The sequence below is a fragment of the Podarcis cretensis genome (assembly GCF_951804945.1).
Source record: "Podarcis cretensis genome assembly, chromosome: 6".
In the NCBI taxonomy this organism is placed as follows: Eukaryota; Metazoa; Chordata; class Lepidosauria; order Squamata; family Lacertidae; genus Podarcis; species Podarcis cretensis.
Window position 1 is genome coordinate 98089435 of NC_137175.1, and position 19067 is coordinate 98108501.

At 46.0% G+C, this 19067-nt stretch overlaps 1 long non-coding RNA gene across 1 annotated transcript in view; it reads right to left on the reverse strand.

The window, feature by feature from the left end:
- LOC307218980 overlaps positions 1–18560 on the reverse strand; it is a 30978-nt gene extending 12418 nt beyond the window's left edge. Inside the window, exons 1-2 of the long non-coding RNA XR_013840220.1 lie at positions 18444–18560; positions 17773–17997 (exon numbers count right to left, since the gene is read on the reverse strand). This is a non-coding gene — a long non-coding RNA (uncharacterized lncRNA). The remainder of the gene's footprint in view (positions 1–17772; positions 17998–18443) is intronic.
- Between the last annotated feature and the right edge of the window lie 507 nt (positions 18561–19067).

A 19067-nucleotide genomic window follows, 5' to 3' on the forward strand; every position in this document is an offset into this window, starting at 1 on the left:
CCAGGTTTTGCATGATTTCTAAACTCCGAGAAAATGCAAGTGACACACCCACCTGCCCTTGTTGCTGTATCCTCTGAACACATCTCTCTCGCTGCCTTTCCCATCACTGTGGCCACATCAGCCCAACCCTGCACACAACCTGCAACCAACTAGAACTGAATTTGTGCCGGCAGCGTAGGCCTACGTCTAGACGGAATGAGTTGGTTGGCTGGTTTGGGGGGGGCGTGGGGGGGAGGTGCCACTGACTCCAAAAAGCTACCAAGCATTCAGAACCAAAAGGAAGAATGGCAAACAAAAACTTCCTCCTGAGCTTGAGGAGAAGGTGTTAAGTACCGTATTTTTCGCTCTATAGGATGCACCCGACCATAAGACGCACCTAGTTTTAGAGGGGGAGAACAAGAAAAAAAAATTCTCTCCCTCTCTGCGAAGTGGCAGGAGAAACGGAGCCCCTTCCATTTCTCCTCCCGCTTCTCTGAAGCGGTGCTGTGCAGAGTGGGAAAACTGTGCAGCGCCTCTCCAGCAAAGCAAAGCCAGGAGAGCAAGAGGGATCGGTGCACACCAATCCCTCTTGCTCCCGCTGCGCTCCGGAGGCTTTGCGTTGCTTTCGCTGAAGCCATGGAGCCTGCATTCGCTCCATAAGATGCACACACATTTCCCCTTAATATTTGGAGGGGGGAAGTGTGTCTTATAGAGCGAAAAATACGGTAGATCCTCCTTTGCTTTCACTTCTGATATGAGGTCTAGCACTGGGCAACTCCAGGATTCTGCTGTTCCATATTAGCAGCAGCTACACCTGCTTTATCCACATCAGAGATTATTGCACAGGCAGGTTAGGAACATGGGAAGCTGCTTCACACTAAGTCAGACCATTCATCCATCTAATTCAGTATTGCCCACACTGACTTGCAGAGACTCTTCAGGATTTCAGGTGGGGGCCTCCCCAGCCCTATGTGAAGATGTCAGGGGTTGAACATGGGACCTTCTGCATGCAAAGCAGGTGCTCAGCTACTGACCTCTAGCTCCAGCCAAGAAGATGAGCGTGCAAAGCTGCATTCTACTGAGTCAGACTGCTGGTCCATCTTCTAGTCCAGGACTGTCTGATATGCAGCAGCTCATCAAGTCCTAAGGAAGACATCTTTCCTTGCCTTGCAATATAGTATTCTTACAAAATGCCAGGAACTGATCCAGGAACTTTTTCTGTGCAAACTTAATTGGGTGGGACCGCCTATTTCTAGTTGCTAGACACTGAAGGTCCCACCTAAAACACAATTAATTAATACCTTGCTTCCCACAGAGTGGAAGGTTTGAGTAGAGCTCAGGTACTACAAAGTGGAAATTGAAACAAAAACACCACCTCATTTAAAGCACAAATACAGACAAGTGCCCTGGATTCTCAACCAGTCTGCAACTACAGAGAGTGGAAGAAAGAGGGAAATTCACTTGCCACCAAGAGAATGCCAAGCAAACAATGCTGTTAAAGCCTTTTCCAAGATGCACTTATTATTATTACAACAAATGCATGGCTCTATTGTTTTTGTCACTCCAGCGCACGCATGCACACACACACACACACACAAACACACAAACACACTCTGTCTGGGATAGCAGGATAAAGGCCTTCAGACCGGATGGTTTGACATCTTCAGTGCAGTTCAGAAATCAATATAGTTGCATTGTTTCCTGTCACAAGTAATCTTTATTGTAAATTGCAAATGCACACCTTCACACTTACATGGATGAAGTGACAACAGAATATGACCCCACTGTCCAAACTGCTTTACAGCAAGAGCAAGGTCCTTCAGGTCCTGCTGCACTCGAACTCACATCAGCTCCAGCTACGATGGCCAATGGTTGGTGATGGGAGTTGTAGCCCAGTATCAGGGACTGGGCAGAGGAGGAAAGGTGGAGTCTGCCTCCCCATTCTGACCCTTCCAGGGAGCAGGAAGAGGAAGAGGAAGACAGTTTTTATTTACAACAGGGGTTTGAGGGAGGTCGCAGCTCAGAGGCAAATGAGGGGGGAAGTTGAGAAATAATGGGAGAGGAGGAGGAGAAAACAGCTGACAGACACAGTGTCTTTAGAAAGCATTCCAGACCCCCCTCTCCCATAACCCGACAAGCCAGAAAGTAGGAGAGCAAAGAGCTCAAAGACAGAGGGAACGTAGCAGCACCCATGGAGGAGATGAATGAGGAAGTGGGAGAGATGGAGGTGGAGATTCACTCGGGACAAAGCCATTATCCAAAAGGCTGGGTTCTATAGCCTTGCTCTGTAAATACTGAATTAAAATAGGACGGTAAGAAACATTCCCTTGGCTTTGTACGTTCCTGGGCAAGCAGCCTGACACCCAGCAGCATCTAAAGAGATGCAGGTTTGCCACCCCTGCCTTCCAGGCTGATGCTCCATCAATCTTTTTGCTTTTCAGTCTCTAGTGCTGCCGCTTCTTTCTTTTTGTCCACCACTTCACAGCAATTTCCTTTAACAAATATTTAGCATGTCAAGATACAACAATTATTCGGAAATGACACCTACTCTTCAGTGGCTACTGCAAGCAAACAGGTTCTGTAAGTAATTTATTTATTCTGATCCAAAAGGAGATAGCAAGTCTAATCAAAATCCGGAACATCAATTACAAAGCTCCCAAATTAATTTCATCTGGGAGCGCGAAAACTAGGAGTGCTAAATGTAATGGATAAGATTCTCAACAGCCTTCTGACCAAGAAACAAAGATGATGGCTTATCAACATTTTAATATGTCTGCCATCTAGGAAGGCTAAAAGCATCAGCCACAAATGCTGTTCTAAGAGGATACTATGTCACTTCATAAAGGCAAGACAGCATTGCAGGGGACAGGCAACCGTGTGCTATGATATCCATATGCAATAGTATATCCTTTGAATATATGCTATTTTTAATTTGTTTCTAAAGAGACTTGCAATCAGCTTTCTCCAATCAGCCTGAGAATACATAATTGAATATTAAAGAATCACCCTGTTTAACCCAACACATGCATTGGCAGCTGTTTCATCAGACTTTTTTCTTGTCACACAAAAAGCAAAGGTAGCAGCCACGTGGATGCATAAGGAAAAAATACGAAATCTAGGCTAGGGCAATACCTTTATTAAACCAACCAAAATGTTACCAAGTAGTAACTACACCCATGACTTCAACATTAGACAATCTTTCCCTCCTTCTCCCCTCGCCCCCCGGTTTTGTTGACTATCTGGCCGGATAAAGAGGTTGGGAAGATTCAGAATCATGCACATTTTTGCAACATTTTGGATTTGCGCAACCTCCCAGTCCAAAACTACGGCTTTGCTGGAACCCCAGAACCTGTGCATATCAGTGGTGGAAAACCAGCAAGCACAAGAGCGCTGCCCCCCCAAACCCCCCAAATTTCACTACCAAATGTAAGTTATCAAAGTCCCATAATTCATTTCTGCACTGAGAACATTTTCCCTTCCTTGGGTAAAAATTGCACTCGCCAGTGTTGATTTAGAGGCTGTTAATCTCATGTATGCCATTTTGGTGATGATCTCATTGAATTGTACCCCTAAGGTATTTTTATTTCTTTCATACGCTCAGTGTCAAAGACATCTGGAGACTGCTTCTGCTGTCTTCCTTTTGATGTCTTCCTCCTTAAAAGAAGGAAACATCACTACAAGATGTTTCCTTTGACAAAAAATCACTAACCCTTTTTAACAGCCATTGCAGTCTAAATTATGTAACCAAGTCAAGTGCCATTTCGTCAGCATGTGGGGCTGTCATTCAAGATGGAAGGCAGGAAGAAATTGGGGACTCTGAAGTTCCTCAACAATATTATTTGTAGAAGTGCTGCAGTAATCAGGCAAGTTTTATTTCCAAGACAAATACTACGTGGCTGATATGCAGTTGTCCCAAACTTACCTTTTGTCTGGTTGTATCCACTTAAATTTCCATAAGGACATAAACATTTCATAATCTTGGTGTGCAAGCTATCGAGGCTGAATAAGAGTGTGTGTGTCATTGAAAGCAATGGACAACTTTCACACTAGAATGTCCAAATTCTACGAGTCTATGAATCTTCACAAATCCCCATCAGGAAGCAAAAATAGGTGCATCAAGTTCATCGTTGGGCCGCCATTCATGGTTGAAGGGTCACAAGTTGTGAAGGCCTGAACTAATAGGTTGAGCTGGAGAGGTGAAAAGAATCTGTGCTGCAATCCTGGCTTCTGAGCTGTGGAATGCACTTGGGGGCTTTGGATAAATCACCATCTCACAGGGCCAAATTAGATGCTAAAGACATCATAGTGGTTTAGCCCTTTCCCCACTCTGCCAGGGTCCCCATTAGCAGGGGGAAACTTTGATAATACGGTGCCCTGAGCTTGGACAAATTTGGTGACCTCGCCCTGCTAATTATTTCCTATTTTAACAATAATTCCTTTTGGTACAGTTGCTTTTTGTGGATTTCTCAGTAGGTTCCCACATAAATATAGGATAGTATTATTTTGCGTCCCTTCAACTTGGTGTGCTGTGCAGGAGAACCACCTGTACCTAAATGCAATGCTGGTTCACCTTCCCAAACTGCGATTGCTCTGGAAGCAAAACACAATTTTCAGCCTCTGAGCAGTAATTTTTATCAGGACTGGCAGGGAAAACAAAACTGCTCAGGCTTCTCTCTGGCTGCCATTTATATAACAAAAAAACCTGCATGTCAGTTTACACAAAGTCTAGGTTGGTCCTTAGTGATCATGAACAAGTCGGCACCTCTTGGGGCCCGACTACAAGTTACACAAAGTTTGGGGTAATTTCTGCAAACATTCCCCTCTCAAGCCCCCACCTTTTGGCAGAGAAAACATACAATGAACCCATATAATTTCCCTGCAGGGGGGAAACCCAATGAAGGATGCTTTTTTATTATTTTTTAAGGAAAAATGACACTCCCTTTCCTCCATTCTGATTGAAGTTCCATCAGTTGCTTTTTGCTTTAAAAAATAACTCTGGAGAAAATTACTGTTCACAACAGTTGTCTAAAATAACAAGAAGCTATGTAGCTTGCAGTGTTGCTGTGAATACAATATAGATTTTTTAAAAACAGAACAGTGTTTGCCTTGTGTTCACTGCCCAAGTGACAGATCAGAAGCTACTTCCAACCATTATAAGGCGTTGTATCCTGTATTTTGTAATGTTTTCCCTCTGGGTTGCCAGAAACAACATTTGCTTTGATGTGTTGGTTTTCCTCTAAAACATCCGTCCTTGTGAAGCTCACACCTCGCTGGGGATAGAAGCCCTTCCTTACTAAAATGAGGCAAATGGGAATAGCTGTCTGGAGCAAGGCTGCTCTGAGCACCGGCTGACAATAGGAAGGTGCTTTCTCCTTTCCCATCGTGCACAACTATCCGACAATTTCTACCGAGCACCCCTTGTGCTTCTGCTAAAGCTCTTTGGTCTGAGGCCTCTTTGTCAGCCTCCACATTCTCAGCAAAGAAAGCAGCGCTCTAAGGATTTCCTCAGGAAGGAATTCCTTGTCAGAGCCAAGAAGCTACAAAGACAAGAAGGTCTCACAACAGGAGACAACAAAAGCAACACTAATCTCTTCAAGCACCACAGCGTGCACTCAATCACACATGGCAGCCAGACTCAACCCAACAAGGGCTACGCAAGGTGCCCCAAATGCCAGAATTGGCAGCCCCAGACAAGACTTATTTTACTCATGCCATTGCTATTGGCCATCGTGTTGTGTTACATTGTTCAGCTTGTCTATATTGCAACACAGGGGTCTCTTTAAGCATCTGAATGCTAACAAAGATCTCAAATGTTATTTGGGACAAGAAGTTAACTTCTGGGACCTCTTCTTCCTGAAATAACAGCAGAGGCACACACCACCAATCTATTTTGGATAATTACATTAACTGGACTGATAAATGTCTAGACATTGGCCACCTATGATTGGCATCAATCTGTTTCAAGAGACAAAGGAGTGTGCCTCCGGGGGTGAAGTCAAACTGCTTGGCTGCAGGAGTTGCGTGAAGGAGGTGTACAAGGCGCCATCCAACCGCCTTAGGGACTCCACTCCAGATTTGTGTAGGGTTTTATTCCCTAGCCCTTTCTTGACCACAAGGCAGCAGAGCTTTGGGGCCAGAGTTTTCCTTCTCCTCGATGGGCTACCTTCCCAAGTTGACAAGCCTCATCTGCCCCTCAGTTTCCTCTACAGCACCTGGAGAAACGGCCTTCTTGACTGTTGGACCCACTATGGGTTTTGTCTGCTCAATTCCTAACTCACCAAAGGTTTGAGACCCATCTGCTCTCTTCACCTGGTTTAGCCAGCCAGTCAAAGCCATTTCCCAGGCTGTGGGCGCTGTTGCATGCTGACAGCTTCTAGGCGCCACAGGTGAGAACTGAGTGCAGGCTGGGGAACAAAGGTAGACAAGCTACCCCAGAAGGAGCACGGTATCTCCCCCACCAGAGGTACTACCCCTCCCCTAACACACCACACATTGGCCACCACAACAGTAGAATTACATGCCCTTGTTTTCCTTAACATATCACAGGAGGACAATTGCCTTCACTGTGCGGTATTACAACCAAATTACAGTACACCCAGTAAAAGTCTGTAAATTCACATTTATTCAGAACCTTTCACAAACACTTTCTATAATGAAAACAAACCCTTTAGGGGAAACGATCATGGAGCTAAACAGAACATGTAGCTTGGTTGACAGAAAATGAATTAGTTAAAAAAACCATACTAAACCAGCAAAAAAGAAAAGTGTCAACTCTTATCTAATTAAAGCTTTAGGCATGCCAACAGGGTGGAACTGGGCACAATACTCAGTTTTTTGGACGGCCGACATAAGCAGGGCTGTGTTTGAGCAACTGCCTCCTTGTTGTCTGTTTCCCTCAGAACTGTAGTCTCCAGGTAGGGAGCTGAAAGGATGTCAGGACATATTTGCTATGTCTAGAAGAGTTATGTTTCTAGAAGGTGATGCCAAAAAGGGAAGCTCCGGTGAGGCCACAGGCCAAAAATGAGGTTACTCTTGGAAGGAACTACAAACAGCTGCCAGCTGCAGCTGGCACCGAATGGAAGGCAAGGCAGGGAGCCCAGATACATAGAAAAGGAAGTGCCTTCACGACAGCAGCAGCAGCAACAACAACAACTGCAAAATAAACCTTAAAGGGCCAAGTGTACTTAGGCTCTTGGCCACATCTCTCTGGCCAGCCAAGACCCATAAAATGGGGGAATACCCAAACAGCACCGATCAGCTAACAGCACATTCTGTTTCATAGTTCTGCATTTGTAAATTTCCATTCCACTGTAAGGAGTCTGGGAGCATGTGTGATTCCTGTGGACACGCTTGTGGCAAAAAGACCAGGGAGGTGTTGAAAATTATTACACATTTCTGAGGGAGGACAGTAGGGAGCTCCCTACCCTTTGCCACTCTTGCCTACAATTCCAGGTTCACATGCTCTGTTAGGTGAACAGTATGCTATGACAAATGGCACCTACAGAAAATGGCAAAATGGAGAGTTTCAGTCACCAAGCCATCATCTATTCCCCCCCCCCCAGAAAAGATACTCCATACCATGCCTTTCTGCCAGTTTTCATTTCCTTTTCCTAGCTCTCCATTCAGCTATTTTTTGCAGCTTTTTGCTCCCTTAGGGTCCCCGCCATCAAAAATATCCCCCCCCCGCAAACCTTGGGGCTCAATGGCCAGGCTCTTCTTTCTCACTAGGCCTGTTGTTGCTATGTGCCCAGCACAACTCAGCACCTGAGCTCACCAGATGACGATGGCGATATTATGGGAACTAATTTAGGTATCTTTTGAAATCTATTTCTCTCAGTGTCCAAAAATCAGTATCTAAAAATTTATATGCAATTATTATATCAAATGATATAAACTGAAAAGTTTATTGTCAGTCTCATGTGCGGTTGTCAGAATGAACCTTAATGACAATTTTGTAACATGATGGGCATCTGATATTTTACACAATAATGTTTTCTTTGGGGGGGTGGAATCAGTAGTGTATTGAAACATTCAATTGTCTTTTACAATATCAATGAAAAAGATCAAATTAATCATTTAAGAAAACTTAGAAATTCAGAAAGCAAAAAAGGTTATCTTTGTTGCTATCACAAAAATATATGGAAGAAAATGAGCTATTTATTAAATAAATCATATTCATGAACGGAATTCTATTAATTCACAATTCAGTCTTTGGACTTCATCCACCTAAGTAACCAGATAAGGAGCTGCTGGATTAGAGTGAGGTAACTCACAACAGCTGCTGCTTCAGGGATGGATAGGTATAACCAAAGCACTTCAGCAAAGTGTCCTGTGTGAAGAGCGTCCTCTTTGTTTGCTCAAAATGTATAGCCCCCATCAGATCCAAAATTGACTGGGCAGTCCAAAACATTAACTAGAAAAGCAAGCCCTCACCAAATGACAGGCGCCACTGCTATAGGTTTCCACTTGGCTGACACTGGCTTGAAACAAAGGTGGAGCCTTCTCAGCCTGGTGAGAAGAGGAAGTTTCTATGGGAGGGGAAATAAGGCCCACAAGCACTGCTTCCTATGCCCTGGTGGGGGTTCACCCTAGACCACCCGTGGAAGCAGGAAACAGAGCCTTCCGTTTGCTGCACGGCAAGGGAATCAGACCAGCTCCACAATGAGCCCTGCATGAAGAGGTTGGGCGAACAGGAAAGGTGGAGAGACGCAAGCCCTTGGAAATTGCATGGCCTGGACTCATCTCACAGACTGAGAGCCTTTGCTGGTCAAAATCCTGACCTATCAGTGGGCTCTGCATTCTTGTTTCATCAATTGTCTAGCAGGAAAAAAATCACCCACTTTCAGATTTTTCAGCACTTCAGATCCCTAAAACGAAATTTAGGCTTCACTTCTCAGTTTTTGGTGGGATTTAAGCACAGCACTAATGACCCAAGATAAGCAGCAATCAGCATAGGAAAATACCAAGAAAAAGACCCAGTTTCAAAACAATATAGTACATATTTTATTCAGGAAAATGCACATTTTACTGAAATATGCATGTATAACTGCTCACCGCTTTCAGAATTTATCTGTCATTGATTATCTCGTCTGTTGTTTTCCTGTATTTTTTATTGTAAGCTCCCTGGAGGCAGGGGGCTATCTCTGCTTGGGAAACTACCTGCCCCCATGTAGAGTGATGCTGCTGTATACAACAAACACCTCAGTAGGGCTGACCATTTGCCAGATTCAGATGAAATGGTGGTCTGTGATTTGCCGCAAGCCCAGATTAGAGACTGCTACGTAAGCTCCTCTCTTGGCATATATAGAGGGAGCCTGAAGACCTGTGCGTTCTCATTACACCACAGCACGGCTCGAAATCACGCCTGAAAGCAGCTTCTCTGTGTTAGCGACAAAAACACATTCCCCCTAATCTTGCTGGAGTCTGCATCTCAGCTCACATCCTACCCACTTTGAAACATCACCTGTCTTCAGAGGAATGGGAGTCCTAGTCTTCATGATACTCCCCAAAAAAGGTGGAGGCTGGGGTGGGAATAAAAACCATGATCTACAGAAGGTAAGTAGTAGCTTTTGTAACTTTGAGGCAGAGCTGAGGGCAGTAAGTTTGACTAAAAAAAACAACAACAACAACAACCTCAAGACCCAGTGAAAAAATGGGTAAAGTGAGCACTTCTGACTGAAGTGTCCGCTGTTTCCCACCAGATGTGCTGAGCTGGACAAACTGAAGGTAAGTGGGGAACTTGGAAAGAAGGAGCTCTGCTCTTTTAAATGGTCACCTCCACACCCTCTTACGTCTTTGGTTTCCAGCTTCAATAAATAGCCACTGTTGACATACCAAAAAAAAAGAAGCTAAAAAATAGTCTATTTTTAGGAAACCTACTTCTAGCTCACTTTATTTTTAGTATTTAACTGGACTGTTTCTAGGGGGTGGGAATGGAGGAGGAGGAGGAGGAGGCAATCTTGGAAAATGCTCTAAAAGGAATGCTGTTTGAGGAGAAAGATTTTCCATTACTCAGTTTAATCCCAGTCAATACATGCAGAGAACCAGAGTGGGAAAATAATGTTGGTATGGACACAGTCCTCCCCACCCCCCACCCCCGGAGTAGTCTTCTTCTGTAGAAACCAGGGGGTGGGGGTGGATAACTTGTGGTTCTCCAATTCCCATCAGCCCCAACCCCATCAGCCCCAGCCAACATGGTCCATTTTCAGAGATGAGCCAATCCATTTTCAGAGATGAGCCAATCCTGCCTTATACAGCCTTTCCAGACAATACTCCTGTTTTTAAAAGTGTTTTCGGAGAGTTACGAGGTGTGCAAGACACAACTGAAGGACAATTGTAAGAGAAATGTGTTTGCACAAGCCAAGATGTTGGTGTATGTGCTTCATGAATCTGCTCTTCTTTCCACAAACACTAGCTGCATTCAAGAGAGTAACAATTCAAAGTCCTAATTTGGCTCTGGAGGAGAGGTTTAACCTCATTGCCTTTATTTTCCCCTGGGGTCAACCCAACTTTCAAAGCCACAAGATTGGCCCTGCAAAGGAAAAGCTCACCAAAGGCAGGATCACAGGTCCGTGGAGTAGTAGACATTTGCTAGCTGAAGGTCGCAGGATCCCAAGTCCCTGGTGTCTGAAATGAAAGGCTGAAAGACTCCTGTCTGAAATTCTGGTGAGCTGCTGCCAATTAGTGTAGACCAGTGGTTCCCAACTGGTAGTCATAGAATAGAATCATAGAGCTGGAAGAGACCACCAGGGCCATCGAGTCCAACCCCCTGCCAAGCAGGAAACACCATCAGAGCACTCCTGACATATGGTTGTCAAGCCTCTGCTTAAAGACCTCCAAAGAAGGAGACTCCACCACACTCCTTGGCAGCAAATTCCACTGTCAAACAGCTCTTACTGTCAGGAAGTTCTTCCTAATGTTTAGGTGGAATCTTCTTTCTTGTAGTTTGGAACCATTGCTCCGTGTCCGCTTCTCTGGAGCAGCAGAAAACAACCTTTCTCCCTCCTCTATGTGACATCCTTTTATATATTTGAACATGGCTATCATATCACCCCTTAACCTCCTCTTCTCCAGGCTAAACATGGGACGCAGGTGGCGCTGTGGGTTAAAGCCTCAACGCCTAGGGCTTGCCGATCGAAAGGTCGGCGGTTCGAATCCCTGCGGCGGGGTGCGCTCCCGCTGCTCGGTCCCAGCGCCTGCCAACCTAGCAGTTCGAAAGCACCTCCGGGTGCAAGTAGATAAATATGGACCGCTTACCAGCGGGAAGGTAAACGGCGTTTCCGTGTGCGGCTCTGGCTCTGGCTCTGGCTCTGGCCAGAGCAGCGATGTCACGCTGGCCACGTGACCCGGAAGTGTCTCCGGACAGCGCTGGCCCCTGGCCTCTTAAGTGAGATGGGCGCACCAACCCCAGAGTCTGGCAAGACTGGCCCGTACGGGCAGGGGTACCTTTACCTTTATCATATCACCCCTTAACCTCCTCTTCTCCAGGCTAAACATGCCCAGCTCCCTTAGCCGTTCTTCATAAGGCATCGTTTCCAGGCCTTCATTTTGGTTGCCCTCCTCTGGACACGTTCCAGTTTGTCAGTGTCCTTCTTGAACTGTGGTGCCCAGAACTGGACACAGTACTCCAGGTGAGGTCTGACCAGAGCAGAATACAGTGGCACTATTACTTCCCTTGATCTAGATGCAATACTCCTATTGATGCAGCCCAGAATTGCATTGGCTTTTTTAGCTGCCGCGTCACACTGTTGGCTCATGTCAAGTTTGTGGTCAACCAAGACTCCTAGATCCTTTTCACATGTACTGCTCTCAAGCCAGTTGTCACCCATCTTGTATTTGTGCCTCTCATTATTTTTTTTGCCCAAGTGCAATACTTTACATTTCTCCCTGTTAAAATTCATCTTGTTTGTTTTGGCCCAGTTCTCTAATCTGTCAAGGTCGTTTTGAAGTGTGATCCTGTCCTCTGGGGTGTTAGCCACCCCTCCCAGTTTGGTGTCATCTGAAAATTTGATCAGGATGCCCTTGAGTCCATCATCCAAGTCGTTGATAAAGATGTTGAATAAGACTGGGCCCAAGACAGAACCCTGTGGCACCCCACTAGCCACTTTTCTCCAGGATGAAGAGGAACCATTGATGAGCACCCTTTGGGTTCGGTCAGTCAGCCAGTTACAAATCCACTGAGTGGTAGCATAGTCAAGACCGCATTTTACCAGCTTCTTTACAAGAATATCATGGGGCACCTTGTCAAATGCCTTGCTGAAATCAAGGTAGGCTACATCCACTGCGTTCCCTTCATCTACCAGGCTTGTAATTCTGTCAAAAAATGAGATCAGGTTAGTCTGACACGACTTATTTTTCAGAAATCCATGCTGACTATTGGTGATCACAGTATTCCTTTCTAGGTGCTCACAAACTGTTTGCTTAATGATCTGCTCCAGAATCTTCCCTGGTATTGATGTCAGACTGACTGGGCGGTAATTATTTGGGTCCTCTCTTTTCCCCTTTTTGAAAATAGGGACAACATTTGCCCTCCTCCAGTCTGCCGGGACTTCGCCTGTTCTCCAGGAATTCCCAAAGATGACTGCCAGTGGTTCTGAGATCACATCTGCCAGTTCTTTTAATACTCTTGGATGCAGTTCATCTGGCCCTGGAGACTTGAATACATCTAAACTAGCCAAGTATTCTTGTACTATCTCCTTAGTTATTCTGGGCTGTGTTTCCTCTGCTGAATCATTTGCTCCAAATTCTTCAGGTCGGGCATTGTTTTCTTTATCGGAGAAGACTGAGGCAAAGAAGGCATTGAGGAGTTCAGCCCTTTCTGTGTCCCCTGTTTGCATTTCACCAGCTTCTCCTCTGAGTGACCCCACTGTTTCTTTGTTCTTCCTTTTGCTACGAACATACCCATAAAAGCCTTTTTTGTTGCTTTTAACCTCTCTAGCAAGCCTGAGTTCATTCTGTGCTTTAGCTTTTCTGACTTTGTGTCTACACGTGCTGGCTATTTGTTTGAATTCCTCTTTGGTGGTTTCCCCCCTTTTCCATTTTTTGTACACATCCTTTTTTAATCTTAACTCAGTTAAAAGTTATTTAGATAGCCACCCTGGCTTCTTTAGGCACCTTCCATGTTTCCGTCTCATTGGTATTGCCTGAAGTTGTGCTTTTATTATCTCCCTCTTAACAAACTCCCAGCCATCATGAACTCCCTTTCCTTTTAGTATTACTGTCCATGGGATCTCACCCAGCACTTCCCTAAGTTTTATGAAGTCGGCTTTCTTAAAGTCAAGAAATTGAGTCCTAGTATGCTTGGCTGCTCCTTTCCGCTGTATAGTAAACTTCAGAAGAGCATGATCACTCGCGCCTAATGATCCTTCCACTTCTACCCCACTAACCAGGTCATCAACATTGGTTAGGACCAGATCTAAAATGGCTGTTCCTCTTGTTGCTTCTCCCACTTTCTGGACAATGAAGTTGTCTGCAAGGCCAGTGAGGAATCTGTTTGACCTTATGCTCTTGGCTGAGTTTGACATCCAGCAAATATCCAGGTAATTGAAGTCCGTGGCACCATTCATGTAACAAAAACTACCATAGAGATATCAACATTTTCAAAAGTCCACTGTACTTAGCTAATTGGAAACCACTTGTGTAGACCATACTGGGCTAGATGAACAATAGTCTGACCTGGTATAAGGTAGCTCTGTACATTCCTTAGTCCAGAGTCCACAGTGGGGTGCCATGGGCATCATGATACCCTCAGACCAAGGCTCCATGTCCATGCCTATTTTATTTTATGTCTGCTTGGATACAGAGGAATGGTGGGAGGCACCAGCTGGGGAACCACCAAGGGAATAAAGCTCAGAGCCCAGGGATTGGTGATGGGACGACAATGAGTGGTCAGACTGGGAATAGGTGTCAGAAGCTGAAGAGGTAACATAGCTTTGGACTCAGCTATACAGCTGCAAATAAAACGTTTTGAATGTGTTGTAAAGCGCAATGTACAATTGTGGCACTAGATGGCCACTGTGAGCTGAAGCAAATTCAACGCATTTTTTCAAAACGATTTTTTAAAAAACATTTTGACAACGTTTTTAACATGTGTGTAAATTCCACCTTGGTGAGCTGGAAGAGTTTGTAGCGGAGAAAAGATCGGAAGCAGAAGCAGGAAAGTGGGAGGAGGGAGGCCAAGAGGCAAAAATGAGTTAGGCTGCTGAAGAAGCAAGGGTGTCTCCCCCTCCTGCTATCACAAAACTTCCTCCCCCTTGGTCTCCCAGGTCCAGGAGAGGCATTAAGTGGGAAAGGCAAAGGTGGGCACACTGGCACTGTCTCAGATTGCTTGGGTAAAGCTCTGAGAGACTGAGAATTAAGCAGCAGTGGGAAGGAAGGAATCTTCAGTCTCCATAACTGCCTCACAGGCGCAAGACCTACTCCTGACATATTATTACTTTTTGGTTTTATGTTTTTAAGAGGAGTAGATGTTTGCCTGGATATGCAGATGGGGGCACTTCTGAGAGGCAGTGTCTTTAGTAAATCAACACAGTGATAAATAAGAACTCTCTCTTAGCAAAAGCACAAGGGTTACAATGCACTCGACAGTAACAAGAAACGAAACCACCAGCAAGGTGCACTGTTATAACCACTTCCTCTTCTCCTCTAGAGAACAAGAATGAGGTTTCAGTATTCTTCATATACTGTCCTTACTGCTTTCTCACACGTCCTTCCTTTCCTCAGCTTCCTGTTCCCTCAGTCTTTCCTCTCCCCCCCCCCCCAATGTTGCACTGTGGTTTAGTGATGCACCACTTTGGAGCCTTCAAAGTAGTGAGCATCATTTTGATAAAAAAGAAAGATACAGCAATGGTAAATACCATCAAGTCCATCAAAACCATCTAAAGTAGCAAAATCACTTAACACCCACCATTCAGGCCAGACAGGCATTTATGAGCCACATCCATACACTTAGCATGGAAGCAGCTGATCAGCATTCCACCCATCACTTGGAAGCCTGGTTAACTTGCATCCCTCCCACCCTGGGGCTCCAATCTCTCACCTAAGAATGTCCATCTTTCCATCCAGCTTCTGTTTGTCAGCCAACCCTTCTTACAACCATCCTGCTCTGTGCTTTTTGTCTTTCATCTCCCTTATTTCCCAGGAAGTCATCTTCCTACTCATCTTTCTGGCCCAAAGTTTCTGGGCCTCCCTACCTTCATACTAAGGGGCTCATCTTCCAGCATCGTAACTTCTATATGCCTTTTGTCTTTGTCCATGGAGTTTTCTTGGCAGGGATACTGGAGTGGCTTGCCGGTTCCTGCTCCAGGTGGATCACGTTTGGTCAAAACTCTCCACCATGACCTGTCCATCTTGGGTGGCCCTGCACAGCATAGCTCATAGCTTCTCTGAGTTATTCAAGCCCCTTCGCCACGGCAAGGCAGTGATCCATGAAGCGACCATGAAGGGATCCATGAGCTGGACCATAAAGAAGGCTGATCGCCAAAGAATTGATGCTTTTGAATTATGGTGCTGGAGGAGACTCTTGAGAGTCCCATGGACTGCAAGAAGATCAAACATATCCATTCTGAAGGAAATCAGCCCTGAGTGCTCACTGGAAGGACAGATCCTGAAGCTGAGGCTCCAAGACTTTGGCCCCCTCAAGAGAAGAGAAGACTCCCTGGAAAAGACCCTGATATTGGGAAAGATGGAGGGCACAAGGAGAAGGGGACGACAGAGGACGAGATGGTGGGACAGTGCTCTCAAAGCTACCAGCTTGAGTTTGACCAAACTGCGGGAGGCAGTGGAAGACAGAAGTGCCTGGCGTGCTCTGGTCGATGGGGTCACGAAGAGGCGGACACAACTAAACGACTAAACAACAACAACACCTTCATACTGTTTTCTCCTACCACGGACACATTCACTTTGGGAAGTCTTGCACTTTCCAACAGGCCCTAGTGGAGAGTGTGGCTTCAGGAGGATTGGCTACAGATGTTTTTGTCTTCAAAGTAATGTTGCAAAAATCAATCATGTCCACATATCCCACCCAGAGATGTCTATAATCCTGTGGCCTGCCTCAAGCATTCATGCATATCACAGGACCAAGGTGTTAAACCCTGTTCCCAGATTGCCCACCTTTTTAAAAGTTTAAAAGCAGTCCTACAGGGATGGGTGGGAGGAGAGTCTGATTGGGACCACAGCAATGGTGGAAGGAGGGAGACCATCTTCTGACTTGATCCACCCAAAGCTGCAAGGTGGCAAATAACCCCCGGAAAGGGTTAAAATGGGGGGAAGCATTAAACAAACCTTCTGCCAGTACCACAATCATAATCAAATTGCCTCTCCCTCTGTTACTGCTTTTAATATTTTACAAAAGCAACTCACATCTAGTTTGGCTTTGAGTGTCTATGAACTGTCAGCACCAGAAATTTATACATTGAATAAGTAAGTTATTTATATGCCCAGAAGTTTTTCATCTACTTATAACCAACTCTGTCCTTAAATAATATATTGCCATGCTCACAGCCATAGCTGCTAAATGGAGATCCCCACCCCCACCCCCCACCCCCAGGATGACTTAAGTATGAGAAGGCAGATAGAAATCTGGAAAATCCCCCTTGGAGCCAGGTAGAGTCACGGGTGCCCAGAGCTGGGTGACTCAGGTGGGTGGAGTCCAGAGCACAACCATTGTGGGCAAGGAGAGCAGGGAGATCTTCAGACAGCAGTGGTTTAAAAAAAACACAACCCAGAAATATTCCATTTCTAAATACAAGCTCTCTTTGTTTACACGGAAGCTATCATGTCACAAGTTCAAAAGCCTGCTTTTCACAAAAACATTTTTTTTGTGTGTGTGTGACGTGCATCCACTGGCCCCTCCTGGCTATTGAGCTGAAGATGACCAGCACAAAGCAAAGGGTTCCTGTGACTTTAAACAAGGAAGAGATGTCAGCTTTGCTCCCTACCCTAACACCTGCAAAAATTCAGAATCTTGTACAGCTGTTGAAAGAAAACAAACCCTGTTCTCTTTTACATCTCCTCCCCCCAGCTGAACCCAAACTTAAATTAAGCCACAGCTCCTCAGTCACCCACCCATACCCACAAGAAAACTGTAGACCTGCAGAAATGGCAAAGGAGCATGCTTTGTCTAGCACAGGCCTGCACAGCTTTGGCTCACCAAGCCAAATACAGCCCACCAGACAAGCAACTCCAGCTTTTGCTCTCTGCCGGGGACTATTTAAAAAGGCCACTTATTGGCCACATGAGAGGCGGTCAGACCTGCTCTAGTGCAATGCACAGGCGAGTACATTCAGCCAAGTCTGTGATCCAGGCCTGGGAAAATGTTTTTTTTTTTGGGGGGGGGGGTTGCTCAAGGATCACATTCGCTTCTGACGAGCGTTTAGGAGGCTTCATGTCACTGGCAGGCAAGGCCTAAAGCAAAAGTGGGCAGAGAGAGATAAATGTAAATTTTACCCATTGTACAGTATGCTAAGCTTCTTCACACTCAGTCATCTGTCTCCATACAGGCAAGAAAGAGGCATTATCAGAGTTCAAGCTTACATTCCAGCAAGGCGAAAACATTCAAGGAGGGTGCAAAGCAAGGGCAAGTGAAGGGTGTGGCTTGAAAGGATGTGTTGCCTGGGGAAGAGTCCTGAGCACCCGCTAGAGAGAAGCCTGGAGGGCTGCATTTGCCCCCCACCCCAGGCCTATGGTTCCCCATCTTTGCTAAAACCCGACACAAATTTACATGGCAGTAATAAGCCCTGTTAAAAGAGCATGCATACAATCAGCTGGTTTGGCTATAGTCCTATGCAGACTTACTCAGGAGCAACACCTGTTGAAACTCATCCAGGCTGTCAGTGTCTGTGAGCGATGATGGTGGTGTTCAGCTAGTTGCTGGGAATCACAGGAAGCAAGAGGGCTGTTGTGTTCATGTCCTCGCTTGCAGGCTTCCCACAGGTTGGCCACTGTGAGAACAGGATGCTGGACAAGGTGGGACTTCAGCCTGACCTGGCAGGGCTCTTCAGATTTGGACTGTGATATGAACTGGTGAAAAGACTGTGATCCTGTAGTGAGGGGGGGTTGTACTTGATATCCCGCTTTATCACTACCCTAACATTCTCCTTTCCCTTCCTCCCCCACAACAAACACTCTGTGAGGTGAGTGGGGCTGAGAGACTTCAGAGAAGTGTGACTGGCCCAAGGTCACCCAGCAGCTGCCTGTGGAGGAGCGGAGACGCGAACCTGGTTCCCCAGATTACGAGTCTACTGCTTTTAACCCCTATACCATGCTACTACACCACTACACCATGGGGTGAGTGCCAAACCCCATAAAAATCACACTTTGACTCACTGATTGTCTAAAAAAAAAAGAAAGAAATTTCATAACAGGAAATTGATTTAAAGGAGGGAGAGGAAGCAGGTACTTTTCTCTTTTTTTAGTCCTTACTGAGGTCACAGTTTCAATGCCCTTTCTGTCCTTCCACTTCATACCTGCTGCGTAAGTGGAGGAAAGCCAGAGTGGGACTGATCCTCTTCTGTTTTTCCGATGATCCTCTTTGGTACTATTCTGGAGGGCAGTGAGGGGAAGGGTGGTTTGGAGGAAACTAGGACAAGGGGACGCAGGTGGCGCTGTGGGTTAAAGCCTCAGCGCCTAGGACTTGCCGATTGAAAGGTCGGCGGTTCGAATCCCTGCGGCGGGGTGCGCTCCCGCTGCTCGGTCCCAGCGCCTGCCAACCTAGCAGTTCGAAAGCACCTCCGGGTGCAAGTAGATAAATAGGGACCGCTTACCAGCGGGAAGGTAAACGGCGTTTCCGTGTGCGGCTCTGGCTCGCCAGAGCAGCGATGTCACGCTGGCCACGTGACCCGGAAGTGTCTCCGGACAGCGCTGGCCCCCGGCCTCTTGAGTGAGATGGGCGCACAACCCCAGAGTCTGTCAAGACTGGTCCGTATGGGCAGGGGTACCTTTACCTTTACCTTTAGGACAAGTCAGGAGTGGGACTGGTGGATATGGTTAGGCGCCCCTCAGCCGCCCACCCACCATAATCTGAGCCCTGGGCAGCAGGCGTGTAGGGTGAAAGTTCCTGGACCAAAAAGCAACACACTTTTCGACCAGGG